This window comes from Salvelinus namaycush, chromosome 33, assembly GCF_016432855.1.
Source record: "Salvelinus namaycush isolate Seneca chromosome 33, SaNama_1.0, whole genome shotgun sequence".
Lineage (NCBI taxonomy): Eukaryota > Metazoa > Chordata > Actinopteri > Salmoniformes > Salmonidae > Salvelinus > Salvelinus namaycush.
Genome location: NC_052339.1, coordinates 27,492,592 through 27,511,951, shown reverse-complemented (window position 1 = coordinate 27,511,951; position 19,360 = coordinate 27,492,592). Strand labels below are relative to the sequence as shown.

The following is a 19,360-nucleotide window of genomic DNA, read 5'->3' as shown; positions in this document are numbered from 1 at the left end:
CTCCCTCTGTCCTATCCCTTTATCTCTATCTCCCTCCCCATACCCCTTTCTCTTTCCATTCCTATCTCTCCATCCCCATCCCTCTTTCTCTTTCCATTCCTATCTCTCCATCCCCATCCCTCTTTCTCTTTCCATTCCTATCTCTCCCTCCCCATCCCTCTTTCTCTTTCCATTCCTATACCTCCCTCCCCATCCCTCTCTTTCCATTCCTCTCTCAACTCATCCTTCTAACTCTCCATTCTTCTCCATCCCTCCTTCCCTCTCCTCCTATATCCCACTCTCCCTCGCTAACCCATCCCTGTGGACTCTCCATCTCTCCACTGACGTTGCGTGTCCCGCAGTCTGCTAACCCGAACCCCCAGAAGCCCACATGTGCCAGGTGCCCTGTTGTGACGACAAAAAGACACGCACAGTTGTGTTCAGATAGTACCCTTAAGACCGTATGTTGAGACGCACGCTCCTGGTGAAGAGAAGAGAGGGCTTTTAGCGTTGTTCACAACACGTGTCTTTTACCTTGCACTGAGGTAACCGTGCTTTCAGGCCCTTTCACCCAGTCACATTGATGTCCCCAGTAAGGTAGCGCTACCTGGGGTTTACCATGTGGATCTCTTGGAGGCTTGGTCCATATAACAATGTTTGTGTTCCATCTCAGGTTGCTGGCAATTACCGACTGAAATTCGTACCACCCCAAAATAATTTTTCTGGTTAGCGGTGTGTGAAGAAAACACACGCAGGCACACATGTATTGTTATGCATAACTACTCATCCCCAAGTAACAGGTGACAACCCCTGTTGTAAGAATCCAGTAGAGAGGTTGTTGAAAGTACCTTAATTAAGCCAGTCCGGTTGTTTTACGTGTAAGGATATTCATTGTGTGTTACGCAAGCTTCCTCGTTAATGAAAGGTAGATCCCTTTGAGAGGCAATTTCCATCCCATCACAGCCCTGGTTGCTCTCTCAGCCAATGGTGTGTCTCCGTTGACTCTCCTCATGTGTTCTGGGCATTCTGATTGGCCTTTTAGACCTCATATAATCACCCATGGAGCTCTGACAAAGTCTTCCAAGTCCTCAGAGGTGCTCTTCAGGGAGTTTAATGGCACATAATGTTTTGGCTGTTTGTGTGTGTGTGTGTGTGTGTGTGTGAATGTACACAGTAGCAGTCAAAAGTTTTGACACACCTACTCATTTAAGGGTTTTAATTTATTTTTTACGATTTTCTATGTTGTAGAATAATAGTGAAGACATCAAAACTATGAAATAACAAACACAGTTGAAGTCGGAAGTTTACATACACCTTAGCCAAATACATTTAAACTCAGTTTTTCACAATTCCTGACATTTAATCCTAGTAAACATTCCCTGTCTTAGGATCACCACTTTATTTTAAGAATGTGAAATGTCAGAATAATAATAAAGAGAATGATTTATTTAAGCTTTTATTTTTTCAACACATTCCCAGTGGGTCAGAAGTTTACATACACTCAATTAGTATTTGGTAGCATTGCCTTTAAATTGTTAACTTGGGTCAAATGTTTCGGGTAGACTTCCACAAGCTTCCCACAATACGTTGGGTGAATTTTGGCCCATTCCTCCTGACAGAGCTGGTGTAACTGAGTCAGGTTTGTTGGCCTCCTTGCTCGCACACACTTTTTCAGTTCTGCCCTCAAATTTTCTATAGGATTGAGGTCAGGGCTTTGTGATGGCCACTCCAATACCTTGACTTTGTTGTCCTTATGCCATTTTGACACAACTCTGCAAGTATGCTTGGAGTCATTGTCATTTTGGAAGACCCATTTGCGACCAAGCCTTAACTTCCTGACTGATGTCTTGAGATGTTGCTTCAATATATCCACAGAATTTTCCTGCCTCATGATGCCATCTATTTTGTGAAGTGCACCAGTCCCTCCTGCAGCAAAGCACCCCACAACATGATGCTGCCACCCCCGTGCTTCACGGTTGGGATGGTGTTCTTCGGCTTGCAAGCCTCCCCCTTTTTCCTCCAAACATAACGATGGTCATTATGGCCAAACAGTTCAATTTTTGTTTCATCAGGCCAGAGGACATTTCTCCAAAAAGTACGATCTTTGTCCCAATGTGCAGTTGCAAACCGTAGTCTGGCTTTTTCTATGGCGGTTTTGGAGCAGTGGCTTCTTCCTTGCCGAGCGGCCTTTCAAGTTATGTCTATAGGATTCGTTTTACTGTGGATATAGATAATTGTGTACCTGTATACTGTAGTATTTACTGTAGTGTCTTTGTGGACTGTAGTATACTGTAGAGGTCGACCGATTTTATGATTTTTCAACGCCGATACCGATTATTGGAGGACCCAAAAAAGCCGATACCGATTAATCAGCCATTTTTGTTTTACATTTATTGTAATAATGACAATTACAACAATACTGAATGAACACTTATTTTAACTTAATATAATACATCAATAAAAATCAATTTAGCCTCAAATAAATAATGAAACATGTTCAATTTGGTTTAAATAATGCAAAAATAAAGTGTTGGAGAAGAAAGTAAATGTGCAATATGTGCCATGTAAAAAAGCTAACGTTTAAGTTCCTTGCTCAGAACATGAGAACATATGAAAGCTGGTGGTTCCTTTTAACATGAGACTTCAATATTCCAAGGTAAGAGGTTTTAGGTTGTAGTTAATATAGTATTTATAGGACTATTTCTCTCTATACCATTTGTATTCCATATACCTTTTACTATTGGATGTTCTTATAGGCACTTTAGTATTACCAGTGTAACAGTATAGCTTCAGTCCCTCTCCTCGCTCCTACCTGGGCTCGAACGAGGAACACGTCGACAACAGCCACGCTCGAAGCAGCGTTACCCATGCAGAGCAAGGGGAACAACTACTCCAAGTCTCAGAGTGAGTGACGTATGAAACTAGTTAGCGCGCACCCCGCTAACTAGCTAGCCATTTCACATCGGTTACGCCAGCCTAATCTCGGGAGGTGATAGGCTTGAAGTGATAAACAGCGCAATGCTTGAAGCACAGTGAAGAGCTGCTGGTAAAACGCACGAAAGTGCTGTTTGAATGAATGCTTACGAGCCTGCTGCTGCCTACCACCGCTCAGTCAGACTGCTCTATCAAATATCAAATTATAGACTTAATTATAACATAATAACACATAGGAATACGAGCATTTGGTCATTTAATATGGTCGAATCCGGAAACTATCATTTAGAAAACAAAACGTTTATTATTATTGCATATACCCTGACTCTGCGTGCAATGAACGCAAGAGAAGTGACACAATTTCACCTGGTTAATATTGCCTGCTAACCTGGATTTCTTTTAGCTAAATATGCAGGTTTAAAAATATATACTTCTGTGTATTGATTTTAAGAAAGGCATTGATGTTTATGGTTAGGTGTAAAGGTGTAAAAAAAAAAAAACACAAATACAGATTTCCGGTTGTTATGAAAACTTGAAATCGGCCCTAATTAATCGGCCATTCCTCTAGTATACTGTAGTGTCTGCAGAATGTAGTATACTGTAGTATTTACTGTAGTATACTGTAGTGTTTCTGTGGACTGTAGTGTTTACTGTAGTGTTTCTGTGGACTGTAGTACAGTATACTGTAGTATTTACTGTAGTGTTTCTGTGGACTGTAGTACAGTATACTGTAGTATTTACTGTAGTGTTTCTGTGGACTGTAGTATTTACTGTAGTGTCTTTGCGGAATGTAGTATACTGTAGTATTTACTCTAGTGTTGTTGTGGACTATAGAATACAATATATGGTCTATACTTGGCATTTAGGTTTCTATGTGTGGAACATGTTGGGATATGGGGAGGGGAATGGGCTGGGTATATGCAAATGAAATACTACAGTATTCTATAGTAAGTACTGTAGTATTCTATAGTAAGTACTGTAGTATTCAATAGTAAGTAATGTAGTATTCTATAGTAAGTACTGTAGTATTTCTTTATTTTTATGGTGGTCTGCAGAACCCAACCCCTTATTAGATCATTATTTGACCCTCATTAATAACCATGCCATTTCCATAGGCGACGGTAACGCGTATTATGTAACATACAGTGCAACATGTTGTTGTCGATGATGTGCTTGAATGAGAGTAGACAATATGTGACTCAAGGTTATGATTTCCATAGCTTTTGTTTAAGAGGAGCACTCCAGACACCACTTGGCTTGCTGGCCGAGTTCTAGTCTCTGATTGTGCTCCCCTCTTCGGTGTGAAGCAGTGTTTTATACCACCGGCAAGTTCTGTGACCATGAAATACACACAAGTTGTCCCTTTTCTAATCTCCAGTCAGTCAGAACGTGGCTGTGAGGTGTTTGGATTGGAGTGGCATGAAATATGTGACGTCAGACCCCCTTGTTGTTCCTCTCCCAGGAAGACAGACGTTATGCTGAGGCTTACAGAAGGCAGACACACACCCGTCTAGTGCTTGTTCTGGCTAACTGTGTGTGTGTGTGTGTGTGTGTGTGCGCGCGCATGCACATATCGCTCAATGCCATGACGCACAGTAGCTCCACTGTATCCATGTTTAACAGCTCTATCTCGTTTCCATTGACAATATCTCTGCCTTCTGTATACTGAAACAAAGTGACACCCGTTGGGGTTAGGAGGAGGAAACTGTTATCTGTCAGGGTCCATAACTGACGCTTAGCTCTAAGTTAGCATGACAGCGCATTTCAACCTCTGTTCCTGTTCATTTAGCTGTAGCTAGCATGATAACGTGTTGTTTCTAGTCTGCTCACTTTGTTTCGCCTTAAAGGTAGATTCAGCGATATGATGTCATTGTACACAGCTGGTAGACAAATGTCAACTCTGCCAAGGCTGCCACTATTGGCTGTTTATAATCTGTTGTTGATATCGGTAAGCAGGAAGTCGCCCCTCTGTTTTGATGATGTCATATTGCTGTGTCTTCCTTTTAAGTCGTGATTTTCCATTGGTGGCTGGTTCAGAGCCACCATCAGAACCAGCATAGTCTACGTGGTGCTATTCTTAGGTCCTCCAATGAACGTGTAAAGCAATGGAAACTGCTGAGCAATCAGTGCTCACTAGCACCCCCTTGTTCAGCTAGCTGCTGCTATCTCTCCAGCCCCAATTGAAACGCAAAATGATTATGGGCCGATCCAAGTGCTTGTGTCAAAGAGGAGGCCCATATTGACGTTCCACAATCCTATAAGCCAGTCAATACCGACTGTATATTGTACATGTAGGCCTGTTTTGGGAGGAGGGGTAGATCAATTTTCAGCATTTGAATTGATTTCAATGTTCTGTTCCATTGCCCAGCCCAGTTGGAGCCTTTGGGCCATGCAATGAAGCATCGTTGTTTGGAAAAGCCCATAAATGTCATGGAATGGCTCGTTTGTTTCATTCCACTTTGTTTTACTCATTAGTGTTTTGTCCAGAGTTGTGACTCAACTTGTTCTAAAGTAAAGTGTCTTGACGTTTTAACTTTACTTTGTACTTGTAGCACCCTGTATCAATACAAAACACTTGTCAGTTGTGGGTATATTACACTGTATTAAAACAGCAGTGAACAAATTGCTATTTACAAAACAACTAAATATATATATATTATATATATAACAACCTGATATAGGGATGCAGTCCGACATTTTAACTTGCCAACGACAGCCATACCATCTAGTTTTCTATACAATACTGTGCCGTAGCTTGAGAGCTAGCATCTAGAGGCTCTTCCCTTTGTGTACCATGGAGTTTACCCTCTAGCTTGCTGTACGTTTCAGTAACTGATATCATACCAGTACTCAAGAATTCCTCCCTCGACAGGTAATCTCGGCTTCAGGCTACTTCATTCATCCTGATATACAAAACTCCAAAGATTTAAGCCCGTCAAAATGGATGCCTTCAACCTATGACTTAACGTTTGAATTTTGCTTAAAAACAACATCGCACGCATGGTCATGCAAACATATACACACAGGGGTGCAACTTTCACAGGGGATGGGGGGGGGCATGTCCCCCCACATTCTGAAATTGTATTTTTGTCCCCCCAGTTTTATCATTGGAGTGTGATTTTAAAAAACGAGGCAACGATGTGCTTTAGGAACTTGCTGACGCCTCTGAGCAGTCGGGTAGGCTGTTTGGGTGTTTTTTTTAAAGAATAATGCCGACCCCCCCCCCCCCCCCCCCACTTCAAAAACCAAAGTTGCGCCCCTGTATACACATAACAACCGTATGTTGTACTCTCAAAGCTACACGGTAACTCCTGTCGGCTGTGTCACTGATACTGGTAGCTTAGTGGTTAAAGCTTCGGGCCAGTAACCGAAAAGTTGCTGGATCGAATCCCCGAACTGACAAGGTAAAAATCTGTCTTTCTGCTCCTGAGCAAGGCAGTTAACCCACTGTTCCCCGTGCCCCGAAGACGTGGATGTCGATTAAGGCAGCCCCCCGAACCTCTCTGATTCAGAGGGGTTGGGTTAAATGCGGAAGACACATTTCAGTTGAAGGCATTCAGTTGTACAACTGACTAGGTGTCCCCCTTTCCCTACTCATGTGGTCATGTATTTGATAGCTACCACCTCCAAAACATTAGCGCTAGCATGGTAAGTGTTAGCACGTTAGATGTCATCATTAGCTTAGCACAGTGGTGTGTGTGTGCTCATTAGCATTAGCATGCTAAAGCTATAGATCTTGGTGTGTGTGCTCATTAGCATGCTAAAGCTGTGTGCGCTAGCTGCAGATCCTGGTTTGTGTGCTCAGTAGGAAGCAGAGGACACTGTTGATGTTGCAGGCTGATAAGGCCTTAATATAGTCCTGTGGGAGCACAATAGGTGCCCTGTTCTGACTGGCCTGTTCTGTTTCTAGCTCGGCGAGAGCATTGTGCATACACAAACCCTGCACTCCCTCTCCAGGCCAGCCCTAGTTAATCTAGATGGTCCTATGTGGAGACTCCCAAGTGCACAGTTTTTTCCCCCCTGCCCAAACCAGATTGTAAGCAGCCTTTAGTTGAGTTTGTTTCTGTCTCAGCCGTATTTCAAACTGCGCCACTGTCCGCCCAATGAACGCTATTGTTTTTGTTTTATTGACAAGTACATATTCTGTTGTTCTATCAGTGATGTCATGGGGGAAAAACACTGTTTGCAGTAACTTCTTTGTTGTAATATTGCAAACGGACGTGGCAGTTTGACCATTAAGGGTTCCAGCTTTAAAGATATTCTCCGGTACTTTTGTATACCTTTTAGCCAGTAGTTCTGAAAGTAGTGCCCACGAGCCAAAAGTGGTCCCCGAAAATTGTGTACTACATTACATATGTGCACCACGTCATTGCTCTGCTGTGTGTGTCTTGCTAGCTGTGACTCAAATGGCGAATGGCTGAAGCCCATTGGCTGAAACTCGAATTGCTAGAGGGCTGGTCAACATGGGGGAAATGTAAGGGAAAATGGCACCGCACACCTTCCAGAAAACAGATGCTTTCAAACTAGGAATTTCTTGGTTAATTGAGGCACAGATGTAGGATCTTAATTTGATCACCCTGTTGCAGGAGAACTTTATCATTTCCACTTTGGCATTTCAGACTTGAAAAATGTATCAACCCTACAAAAATGTCCATTATTATAATCCACATAATAATTCCTGTTGCTGCAGGAATATTTTCCTGATGTATTAAACAGGCTTAAATGAAGATCTTAAATCTGTAAAAACGTTATTCTGCTTATAGATTATGCCTGTATGAACTACACATTTAGACATCCAGCCCAAAACGGGAGGTTTAAATAAAACTTACTAGTCGCCAAAGTACCGGAGCATGTCGCCAACTCTGGTGATCTCGTGCTTTTGGAATTGGCTTTGGCTGAACACGTATACCCTAAAAAAATAGTATTGAGATTACAATTTGAGATCAAATATTGTTCTAATTGAGGTGTGGTGTTTACCAATTATGTCAATGAATGCAGGAATATCAGACTTCCTATTTGCCATACAAGGGCTTCCTAGAAGATTGTGCAATGCAGCCAAATTACTCAGTACAGTTGAATTCAACCACACACTGTGTCATTGTTCTATGATACAGATGCCTTATCTTAATTTGATCATCCTGTTGTTGCAGAAAGCTCGCTCAAATTAAGATCTTACATATGGTTCTGCCGTTGTGCTGGATTTCTTCCAGATTATACAACGAGGAGCACCCAGGGTCAAGTGTGTAGCCTGGCCACCGGAGGTCCTCTGTAGATCAGTTTGTAGAGCGTGACGCTTCCAATGCCAGGATAGTTGGGTCGTTTCCCAGGACCACCCATACATAGAAACTGTGTGCACGCGTGACTGTAAATAGCTTTGGATAAAAGCATCTTGCTAAACGGCATATACTGCATAACGTCTTATTGCCCTTATACGGCCTGTTTTGATGACCATTGCAGTTGTTCTATTTAATTCTGTGGTTGGACCCTGGTGCTTGCAACATTAGGGTGCTTCTGACTCCTGCATGAGCCACATATACTGGACGTACAGTTAAATATGTAAAAATGACAATATCATGATAATGAAGTATTCTATGACCCAGTATAAATGGTACAATCAAAACACATATTTTGACTAATGGGTAAAATTCTGTTAATTATGTAGCTGCTCCTCTATGAAAAATGAATGTTCTAAACCTCATATCTCTATCATAATCCGTTCAAAAGTTATTGGAGTTTTTCCCTTGTAGGATGGCTAGAATTAGGGTGACTAAATCAATGGAGGCCAGAGAAAAAAAGTGGGAAAAAATCTGGAAAATAGATGATATGTCAGCTAGACTGGATGCTATGCGAGAGTTGATGCTAACTGACAGGCTCACCTTTGAACTCATCTTTCTTCTCGAATCCAGAGGACATAAAACAATATAGAGGTAAGATACATATACAGTAGATTTTAGATTTAGCAAATTTGTCTGTTTTAAATTAGAGAAGTCTGTTTTCTTGCATGGGCTGCATCTCAATCTGCCGATGTCGGCCTTCCGCATCTGCAGTGGAAGGTGGCAGAGCTACAGCTCTGTTTGTCAGACTAGGAGACATCCCAGACATCGGTCTTCTCACAAACATCTGTAGTGTCCATTTGGGCTACAAAATAATCTGACCTCTCTATGAAAAGATGAAACTCTCACAAACACGATGGTGTTCTCTGTTTTGCTTTATGACCCACACAAGTGTCACTGGAAGGTAACCTGGTGAATGGGGCATTTACATCAAAGGTGTAGGGATAATTCCACAAATTATATTTTTCTGATCTTTCGTATATCTCTCAGATTCAGGACAGACGCTTCAAAACATACTTCCTTTTGATTTATTTTTGGACTGTTTTTCCATTTATGAATCTGTTAATCAATGTGTTTCTATGGGCTAGTAGCAGTAAGGCCAAATTCAATGTTTCTTCGAATAATTGATATGATATACTGATATACTGATGATATACTGTATATTAACCTACAGGGGTCTTAAATTTTCAAATCAAATAGCTAAAAGATCCATGGTATGACCATCTTAAAACAATTCCATATGTTAGCTTAGGATAAACCCAACCCCGGGCCTTATTACTGAATTATATGTTAGGGTAAACCCAACCCCGGGCCTTATTACTGAATTATATGTTAGCTTAGTATAAACCCAACCTTTATTACTGAATTATATATTAGCTTATGATAAACCCAACCCCGGGCCTTATTAATGAATGATATGTTAGCTTAGTATAAACCCAACATTGGGCTTTATTACTGAATGATATGTTAGCTTAGTATAAACCCAACCTTATTACAGAATGATATGTTAGCTTAGGATAAACCCAACCCCGGGCCTTATTACTGAATTATATGTTAGCTTAGTATAAACCCAACCCCGGGCTTTATTACTGAGTGATATGTTAGCTTAGTATAAACCCAACCCCGGGCCTTATTACTGAATGATATGTTAGCTTAGTATAAACCCAACCTTATTACTGAATGATATGTTAGCTTAGTATAAACCCAACCCCGGGCCTTATTACTGAATGATATGTTAGCTTAGTATAAACCCAACCTTATTACTGAATGATATGTTAGCTTAGGATAAACCCAACCCCGGGCCTTATTAATGAATGATGTGTTAGCTTAGTATAAACCCAACCCCGGGCCTTATTACTGAATGATATGTTAGCTTAGTATAAACCCAACCCCGGGCCTTATTACTGAATGATATGTTAGCTTAGGGTAAACCCAACCCCGGACCTTATTACCGAATGATATGTTAGGTTAGGGTAAACCCAACCCCGGACCTTATTACCGAATGATATGTTAGCTTAGTATAAACCCAACCCCGGGCCTTATTACTGAATGATATGTTAGCTTAGTATAAACCCAACCTTATTACTGAATGATATGTTAGCTTAGTATAAACCCAACCCCGGGCCTTATTAATGAATGATATGTTAGCTTATGATAAACCCAACCCCGTGCCTTATTACTGAATGATATGTTAGCTTAGTATAAACCCAACCCCGGGCCTTATTAATGAATGATGTGTTAGCTTAGTATAAACCCAACCTTATTACTGAATGATATGTTAGCTTAGTATGAACCCAACCTCGGGCCTTATTACTGAATGATATGTTAGCTCAGTATAAACCCAACCCCGGGCCTTATTACTGAATGATATGTTAGCTTAGTATAAACCCAACCCCGGGCCTTATTACTGAATGATATGTTAGCTTAGTATAAACCCAACCTTATTACTGAATGATATGTTAGCTTAGTATAAACCCAACCCCGGGCCTTATTAATGAATGATATGTTAGCTTAGGATAAACCCAACCTCTGGCCTTATTGCTAAATTATATGTTAGGGTAAACCCAACCCCGGACCTTATTGCTAAATGATATGTTAGCTTAGGGTAAACCCAACCCCGGGCCTTATTACTGAATGATATGTTAGGTTAGTATGAACCCAACCTCGGGCCTTATTACTGAATGATATGTTAGCTCAGTATAAACCCAACCCCGGGCCTTATTACTGAATGATATGTTAGCTTAGTATAAACCCAACCCCGGGCCTTATTACTGAATGATATGTTAGCTTAGTATAAACCCAACCTTATTACTGAATGATATGTTAGCTTAGTATAAACCCAACCCCGGGCCTTATTAATGAATGATATGTTAGCTTAGGATAAACCCAACCTCTGGCCTTATTGCTAAATTATATGTTAGGGTAAACCCAACCCCGGACCTTATTGCTAAATGATATGTTAGTTTAGGGTAAACCCAACCCCGGGCCTTATTACTGAATGATATGTTAGGTTAGGGTAAACCCAACCCCGGGCCTTATTACTGAATGATATGTTAGCTTAGTATAAACCCAACCCCGGGCCTTATTAATGAATGATGTGTTAGCTTAGTATAAACCCAACCCGGGCCTTATTAATGAATGATATGTTAGCTTAGGATAAACCCAACCTCTGGCCTTATTGCTAAATTATATGTTAGGGTAAACCCAACCCCGGACCTTATTGCTAAATGATATGTTAGCTTAGGGTAAACCCAACCCCGGGCCTTATTACTGAATGATATGTTAGCTTAGTATAAACCCAACCCCGGGCCTTATTAATGAATGATATGTTAGAGAAAGACCCCACTGAACCGTTCTGAACATGAAGAATCATATTTGTCTTGGTGAAATTTATTTTCTAACATTTTTATTTATTTTTACCAGGTAAGTTGACTGAACGCATTCTCATTTACAGCATATCAACATAAAGACAGATTAGGACCATAAAGACAGATTAGGAGCATAGCATATGACCATAAAGATAGATTAGGAGCATAGCATATGACCGTAAAGACAGATTAGGAGCATAGCATAGCACCATAAAGACAGATTAGGAGCATAGCATAGCACCATAAAGACAGATTAGGAGCATAGCATAGCACCATAAAGACAGATTAGGAGCATAGCATAGCACCATAAAGACAGATTAGGAGCATAGCATAGCACCATAAAGACAGATTAGGAGCATAGCATATGACCGTAAAGACAGATTAGGAGCATAGCATATGACCGTAAAGACAGATTAGGAGCATAGCATAGCACCGTAAAAACAGATTAGGAGCATAGCATATGACCATAAAGACAGATTAGGAGCATAGCATAGCACCATAAAGACAAATTAGGAGCATAGCACCATAAAGACAAATTAGGAGCATAGCACCATAAAGACAGATTAGGAGCATAGCACCATAAAGACAAATTAGGAGCATAGCATAGCACTATAAAGACACATTAGGACCATATCATAGGACAGATTAGGACCGTAGCATAGGACAGATTAGGACCATAACATAACACCATAAAGACAGACTTGGAGATGACTACTCTGTGACTCATTCAGTATGAGGGCTGTTTCAAAGTAGCTATGTGTGTACATGCGTATCTGTGCCTGTCTGCTTCTCTGAGTGTGTTTGTGTATGTGTTTCTGTGTCCGTCTGTGCGCATGCGTGCATCAGGCACCAGCGTGAGAGTGAGAGAGAGGGAGAGGGAGAGAGTGAGAGAGAGGACATGCAGGAACAGCTGGAGAGCAGAACAGCTGGCCACAGCGCTGTATTTTAGGCCCCAGCCAGCGCCTGTGGACTTCTGTCCACTACTCCTCCTCTTTCTCATCCCCCCTCCTCTCCTCGGGGTCTCTCCCCCCCAGCTCCTCAGAGCTTATGTAAACGAGCTGGGGCGAGCTGGAGCTATTTTTAGCAGTGCCGAGTTGCAGAGCACAGGCTGGCTGCAGGGTCACGTGGCTGTGTGGCCAAATCAAAGGGAGGAACCCACCAATAGGCTGTAGACAAAGGAAGGTCAGGCACACACACACAGAGAGAGGTGGTCTGCACACACACACACATTTAGCACACACACACAGAACACACATACTAGGTACTGTAGTAGTACATGGGTCTTTGAGCATACACACACACATATATATATATATATATATATATATATATATATATACGTACATGTGCACATACATGCATACTGTACACACACACTCATAGACTGTACTACTTACATACACATATAAAATATTCTCTGGTCTTCAATGCACACGCTAGCATAAACACACACACACACACACACCCTTACTCAGAAGGTGAGACAGTGCACATATAGATTGCTTTGCTTGTGCACTCACACAGTCCTGCCAAACATTCAACTCAACCAAGCCACACGGGCTGAAGGCCTTAGGAGAGGATATCATTGTGACACCAGCTCTGATTATAGCAAAACACACACACACACCACACACACACACACTCGTTTGTGGTGCTACTGGATAGGGATAGGTGGCCCCTAGAGGAATGTGTGTGTGTGTGTGTGTGCTTGCAGACAGCTCATCCTTGTGTGAAGCCCCCAGTGCCTTCCACCCCCTCCTCTATCACTCAGGAGTGTGTGTGTGTGTGTGTGTGTGTGTGTGTGTGTGTGTGTGTGTGTGTGTGTGTGTGTGTGTGTGTGTGTGTGTGTGTGTGTGTGTGTGTGTGTGTGTGTTGTAGCCGTCTTAGGAAAGTGGAGGGGACGGCACCACACAGACTAGACACACAGAACAGAGCATTTGTCATATGCATGTAACTCACGCACTAATACACAGTCCCACACCAATGCTCTGAAGATATTCTGCTTCTTAGAATTATATAGTCGTGGCAAAAAATATTGGCACCCATGCACTTTTTTCAAATAATGCACCATTTCTTCCAGAAAACGGTTGAAATTAAAACGTATTTTGATATCCACGTATGTATGTCTTTGGTTTGCAGTTCAACAAAACCAAAATATCTGAATAATTTACTAAATGTTAGCTTATTCCACAAAGAAATCCTAAAATGTCCCGGACAATATTATTTGCACCTTCTAGAAGTGGTTAGAAATAATTTGATTTCAAGCAGATGATTGTCCTTTTACTTTGGAATTGAACTCACCTGTGGTAAGTTGCAGGTGCCTGCAATATAGAAATCGCGAATTCAACCAGTTTGAATAGAGAAATGGACTCATTCTGTTTTGTGTCACTGCGTGTACCGCAATGAGCACGATGGAGAAAACAAACACAACCAGAGAATTATCTGAGGAGGTCAGACACAAGATGGTAGCCAAGCTTGCACAATCTCAAGGCTACAAGTCCATCTCCAGAGACCTTGATGTTCCTGTTTCCACCGTACGTAATGTTATCAAGAAGTTTTAAGGCCGATGCCACTGTAGCCAACCACACTGGACGTGGCCGCACGAGAGAACTTGATGGAAGTTTGCAGCGGAGGATTGTTTGAATGTTGGATAAGCACCTCGGTGAACTGCCACACAGATTCAAGCTGAACTTTAGACACAAAGTACGACAGTTTCTACTCGCACCATCCGTCGCCAACTCAATGAAAGGGGGTTATATGGTAGGAGACCCAGGAGGACCCCACTGCTGAGAGAGGGACATAAAAAACCTGACTGCAATTTGGCAAAACACATTGGAACATGCCAAAGTCCTTCTGGGAGATTGTCCTGTGGACAGATGAGACCAAATTAGAGCTTTTGGGTAAAGCACACCATCTCGATGGTTACAGAAAGCAAAATAAAGCTTTCAAATAAAAGAACACCTTCCCTACAGTCAAACATGGAGGAGGTTCAGTGATATTTTGGGGTTGCTTTCTGACTCTGGCACTGGGTGCCTTGAACGTGTGTATGGCATCATGAAATCAGGAGAATACCAAAGCGTTTTGGAGCGCAATGTCAGACCCAGTGTCAGAAAGCTGGGTCTCCATCGAAGGTCATGGGTCTTCCAGCAGGACAATGACCCAAACACACTTCAAAAAGCACCCAGGAAGGGTTCAAGACAAAACACTGGACTTGATTGCAGTTATTTTGACCAAAGTTTGTGCTACCAGATATTAAGTCTATGATGTCAATTTAAATGGATATATTAAGTTCTGAATCAAAAACAAAGGTTCTGTTTTATTAACAGTGATATAATGAACTGTGGAGACCAAATACTTTGGTAAATTTCAACTTATTTTTAGGGAAAACTGTGTGTTACTTGAAAGAAGTGCAAGGGTACCAATATTTTTTGCCACGACTGTATACATGATATACCATGTCTGATCCACCTCTACGCAGACGACACCATTCTGTATACTTCTGGCCCTTCTTTGGATACTGTGTTATCTAACCTCCAGACGAGCTTCAATGCCATACAACTCTCCTTCCGTCGCCTTCAACTGCTCTTTAAATGCAAGTAAAACTAAATGCATGCTCTTCAACCGATCGCTGCCCACACCTGCCCGCCCGTCCAGCATCACTACTCTGGACGGTTCTGACTTAGAATATGTGGACAACTACAAATACCTAGGTGTCTGGTTAGACTGTAAACTCCTCTTCCAGACTCACGTTAAGCATCTCCAATCCAAAAGTAAATCTAGAATCAGCTTCCTATTTCGCAACAAAGCATCCTTCACTCATGCTGCCAAACATACCCTCGTAAAACTGGCTATCCTACCGATTCTTGACTTCGGCGATGTCATTTACAAAATAGCCTCCAACACTCTACTCAGCAAATTGGATGCAGTCTATCACAGTGCCATCCGTTTTGTCACGAAAGCCCCATATACTAACCACCACTGCAACCTGAATGCTCTCGTTAGCTGGCCCTCGCTTCATATTCGTCGCCAAACCCACTGGCTCCAGGTCATCTATAAGTCTTTGCTAGGTAAAGCCCCGCCTTATCTCAGCTCACTGGTCACCATAGCAGCACCCACCCGTAGCACGCACTCCAGCAGGTATATTTCACTGGTCATCCCCAAAGCCAATTCCTCCTTTGGCCGCCTTTCCTACGCGTGCTCTGCTGCCAATGACTGGAACGAACTGCAAAAATCACTGGAGCTGGAGACCCATATCTCTCTCACTAACTTTAAGCATCTGCTGTCAGAGCAGCTCACAGATCACTGCACTTGTACGTAGCCCATCTGTAAATAGCCCATCCAACTCCCTCATTCCCATATTGTTATTTATTTTGCTCCTTTGCATCCCAGTATCTCTACTTGCGCGCTCATCTTCTGCACATCTACCATTCCAGTGTTTAATTGCTATATTGTAATTACTTTGCCACCATGGCCTATTTATTACCTTACCTCCCTTTTCCTACCTCATTTGCACACACTGTATATAGACTTTTTCTATTGTATTATTCACTGTATGTTTGTTTATGTGTAACTCTGTTGTTGTTTTTGTCGCACTGCTTTGCTTTATCTTGGCCAGGTCGCAGTTGTAAATGAGAACTTGTTCTCAACTAGCCTACCTGGTTAAATAAAGGTGAAATAAATAAATAAGAAATGTATACGGCAACTTCTGTATGTATGGCAACTATACTAAATAGCTCCAATCCTGGTGGCAATGCATCTAAAATGGAGGAGAGTTGAAGGCCCATCCTTCTCCTCTAACTGCCTTCACCACTTGGTCCTTGTCAGACATTTTGATTCATTCTCTAGTTTGTCACCTTCATTAATCACCACACAGCCTTTGGTCATTGTTTGTCCATGTGCAGAGGTTTCTAGACAGATACATTTGATGTTTGTGATTTACTCTGATTCTTTAGGTAGTTTATGACTTCTCTCGTCAGTCAGTTAGATCCAGCTGTAGAGACTTCTCTCGTCAGTCAGTTAGGTCCAGCTGTTATGGAAAGAGGCCTAGGCGCATACACACATCTCTGTAAATTGTGTGTGTGATCGAGCATAAGCCAGCTAAGGAAGAGGAGGAGCGCTCTCTATCGACCCCGCTGACAGGGGTTGCCGTGGCAACCCAGCTGCAGCCCAATGCAGGCACAGTCGGTCACCAAAGGAGGTGTTCTCGCTTTGCCCATCTGAGGGGGCGCCACCCAGAGGCCACTAGAGGAATAACACAAATGGAGCCTCACCCCGTCTGCTCGGTTCAGTCAGTATAGAGTCAAGAAGCTGCATGGGCTTGGCCCCGTTCCTTTTGAGGGAATAAAACATCCTATCAGAGCTCTGCTACTATATATTTGTCCCCGTTTTATTTAGGGAAGTTAACGATTGGAACAGCTGTAGACGTTTAGACATACCTCTCTCGTCGTCAGCAGTTCCTCAAAAGTTTGCACATAAATCTACTCCCCTGTGTGTGTGTGTGTGTGTGTGTGTGTGTGTGTGTGTGTGTGTGTGTGTGTGTGTGTGTGTGTGTCACACTGCTAGGTCCTGCTGAGTGTATGTGCTTAGCTGTCTCCCCCCCCCCCACTCTGTGCACTATCGTAGTGGAGCAGGTACAGTGTGTTTATACGCCTGCTCGGGGCTTGTATAATCTGAAGATCCATTCCCAGGGTTAATTTTAGCACCAGCTCCCCTACAGCTGGGTGTGTCTATGTGTGTGTGTGTGTGTGTGTGTGGGGGGGGGGGGGGTGTATTTGTGTATTGGCACGTAAGGTTTCCTCTGGAAAAATGTGTTGCAGTGGGGGGGGGGGTTGTTCTGGGAGTCTGGGATCCCCCCCGGATTTTTTTTTATTTTGAAGTACTGAGAAGCTCAGTTCTGGTGACTTTTTAAAAGGACATTCTACTCCAAAATAAATGGGGAAAAAATTATGCTGACATCATATAAAATATCATTTCCACCTTCAGAAATGAGCCCAATAACATATTGGTAAATGTAAACTCAGCAAGTCTTTCAAAGATAATTCGTAAAAATCTAAATAACTTCATAGATCTTCATTGTAAAGGGTTTAAACACTGTTTCCCATGCTTGTTCAATGAACCATAAACAATTAATGAACATGCACCTCTGGAACGGTCGTTAACCTGTTTGGGGTGCAGCCCGACACCGGTACACTTATGACAACATCCAGCTCAAGTGCAGGGCGCGAAATTCAAAAGATATTTTTTTTAAATATTTAACTTTCACACATTAACAAGTCCAATACAGTATATGAAAGGTACACATCTTGTGAATCCAGCCAACATGTCCGATTTTTTTAAATGTTTTACAGGGAAGACACAATATGTAAATCTATTAGCTAACCACGTTAGCAAAAGACACCACTTTTCTTACTCCATCAGTTTTTTACTCCATCAGTAGCTATCACAAATTCGACCAAATAAAGATATAAATAGCCACTAACCAAGAAACAACTTCATCAGATGACAGTCTGATAACATATTTATTGTATAGCATATGTTTTGTTCGAAAAATTTGCATATTTCAGGTATAAATCATAGTTTACATTTCAGCTACAATCAGAAATTGCACCGAAAGCAGCCATAATATTTACAGACACCAACGTCAAATACCTAATTACTCATCATAAAACATTTCTGAAAAATACATAGTGTACAGCAATTGAAAGACAGGCATCGTGTGATTCCAGACAATATTTCCGATTTATCAAGTGTTTTACAGCGAAAACACAATATAGCGTTATATTAGCGTAGCCACAATAGCCAGAAACACTTGGGCGCCGACGACCAGTTCACATGCACGACAGATATTAGAAATAGCATCATAAAATGTTTCTTACTTTTGGTGATCTTCCGTCAGAATGTTGGACAAGGTGTCCTTTGTCCAGAACAGTCGTTGTTTGGATCTGGAACGGCAAATTTCCCTCTTGATTTAGCATGGGCACTTGCCAAGTGGCACGGATCTCTCCAACGTCAACAAAGTCAGAGAACGGAACACGGCAAAACTCCCGAAAAAATTTCAATAATCTGATTAAACTATATTGAAAAAACATACTTTACGATGATATGGTCACATGTATCAAATAAAATCTAAACCGGAGATGTTAGTCGTCCATAACGACAGCTAAACAGAAGGCAAATCCATGTCCCCTTTCGCGCGCTCCAGAAACAGGAAATGGACGGTCACGTCATACAAAGAGCTTTAATTCCACCTCAGACCAAGATAAACACGAAATTTCTTCTCTCACCGCCTCTTGACAACCAGGGGAAGGTGTATGAAGTGTACGTAGACTCTTACGTGTCATGCCCATGTATAGGCAGGAAGTTGAACAGAGCATCGATTTCTGACATTCCACTTCCTGGTCAGGAAATGTGCTGCAGAATGAGTTCTGTTTCACTCAGAGAAATAATTCAAACGGTTTTAGAAACTAGAGAGTGTTTTCTATCCAATAGTAATAATAATATGCATATTGTACGAGCAAGAATTGAGTACGAGGCCGTTTGAAATGGGCACGATTTAACTGGCTACTCAATACTGCCCCTTGCAGCCATAAGAAGTACTAACAGCTTACAGAGGTAGGCAATTAAGGTCACAGTTATGAAAACTTAGGACACTAAAGAGGCCTTTCTACTGACTCTGAAAATCACCAAAAGAAAGATGCCCATGGTCCCTGCTCATCTGCGTGAACATGCCTGAGGCATGCTGCAGGC

The 19,360-nt window shown here is 42.0% G+C and overlaps 1 protein-coding gene across 3 annotated transcripts in view; it reads left to right on the top strand.

The window, feature by feature from the left end:
* LOC120027732 (guanine nucleotide-binding protein G(olf) subunit alpha-like) overlaps window positions 1-19,360 on the top strand; it is a 62,184-nt gene that overhangs the window by 22,038 nt on the left and 20,786 nt on the right. The gene's annotated exons all lie outside the window — the stretch shown is intronic.